We start from the raw sequence: 1,970 nt of genomic DNA on the forward strand, positions 1-1,970 counted from the left end.
GGTGGCGGCAGGTCGGGGTGGGGGGTGCGGCGGCGGCGCAGGTCAGGGTCGGGGGGTGCGGCGGCGGCAGCTAGCTCGGGGTGTGGGGAGACAGTGAGTGGATGGGGGGTAACGCGAGTGGATAAGGTCAACTATGCCGACGGCTAAGCCGTCGGCATAGCTCAGGGCGCCACGTGGCACCTATGCCGACGGCTTAGCCGTAGGCATACTTTTTTTTTCTTTTTTATTAACCACGTCACCGATCTGCGTACAAGCTTCCCTATGGCCGCAGCTATGCCGTCGGCATATTTTTATTTTTACTTTTCTTATTTTGTATAAATTTTATAATGTTTTCTTATTTTTTATAAATATTTTAATGTTTTCTTATACACATTTTTTACATGCAGAACATTATTTAAAATGTACCATACATTTTCTTTAATGATTTGAAACATTATTTTTAATGACATGATCTTTTTTTATATTGTACAACAATTTTCTAAAATATCACGTATATTTTTTTCTATGGTCTCGTGAAAGGTGATACATAGGAGAGCAACTGACTGAGGGGTACCGTTACCGAGTGCCTGATCCGGTAACTATGCGAGTGCCTGATCCGTCTACTACCGTGTCATCGTCGTCCGTTAAGGGGGGACACGCCCCGGAGACGCGTGCCGCCTCTTCGGACATGCCACCACACCACCCCGCATGTATGAGGGCCCGGTGCGACGCTCCGGTGGCATTGCTACCCCCAGGGCCCCCGACCCGCCTAACCCTGTAGCGTTTGACCATGGGATCTAGCCCTTTGACTTTGCACGGACGGGATTTGACCAGTGGACCTCTTCACCCGGTTGTGTTAGGTCAGCCCATAGGAACACTTTGGAGCAACATCCGGGCCAGACCCACAGCAAGATCCCCTCCGTGTAGACCCGACGCGTCCGTTTCCCCCCTCCAGGTGCCGGCGGTGGCGCCGTCCGTGAGGGGGGCCAAACCCCGGAGACGCGTGCCGCCTCTTCGGACATGCCACCACACCACCCCGCATGTATGAGGGCCCGGTGCAATGCTCCGGTGGCATTGCTACCCCCCCAGGGCCCCTGTCCTGCCTAACCCTAGAGCGGTTGACCACGAGATCTTGCCCTTTGACTTTCCACGGACAGGCTTTGAACAGTGGACCTCTCCACCCGGTTGTGTTAGATCAGCTCAGAGGGACACCTGGGAGCAACATCCGGGCCAAACCGACAGCTACATCCCCTCCGTGTAGACCCGATGCGTCCGTTTTCCCCCTCCAGGTGACGGCGGCGGCGCCGTCCATGAGGGGGGCACACCCGGACATGCGTGCCGGGCGTTTGCAACCACCACAACACTTCCAAACACATGAGAGGCTGCCTACGCAAGATTTGGCGGCATGCTAGCCCCAGGAGGCCGCCGGCCACAGCCGTAGACGCGTGAAGGGCAATCCGTGTAGAGGGGATTTTTCGGATACTTCTCCATCACCAAAAATTATGAAAAAAATATTATCGTTCCTATAGCACATGTGCACACGTCGTGCAAAAAAAACTCATGATTTTATCGCGCTCCGAGTATTTAATAATATTCACGCCGCATCGTTACCGCAGAATGGCTACTACCGTGTCATCGCCGTCCGTTAGGGGGGGCCACGCCCCGGAGACGCGTGCCGCCTCTTCGGACATGCCACCACACCACCCCGCATGTATGAGGGCCCGGTGCGATGCTCCGGTGGCATTGCTACCCCCCCAGGGCCCCTGTCCTGCCTAACCCTAGAGCGGTTGACCACGAGATCTTGCCCTTTGACTTTCCACGGACAGGCTTTGAACAGTGGACCTCTCCACCCGGTTGTGTTAGGTCAGCTCAGAGGGACACCTGGGAGCAACATCCGGGCCAAACCGATAGCTACATCCCCTCCGTGTACACCCGATGCGTCCGTTTTCCCCCTCCAGGTGACGGCGGCGGCGCCGTCCGTGAGGGGGGCC

Source organism: Triticum aestivum, chromosome 3A, assembly GCF_018294505.1.
Source record: "Triticum aestivum cultivar Chinese Spring chromosome 3A, IWGSC CS RefSeq v2.1, whole genome shotgun sequence".
In the NCBI taxonomy this organism is placed as follows: Eukaryota; Viridiplantae; Streptophyta; class Magnoliopsida; order Poales; family Poaceae; genus Triticum; species Triticum aestivum.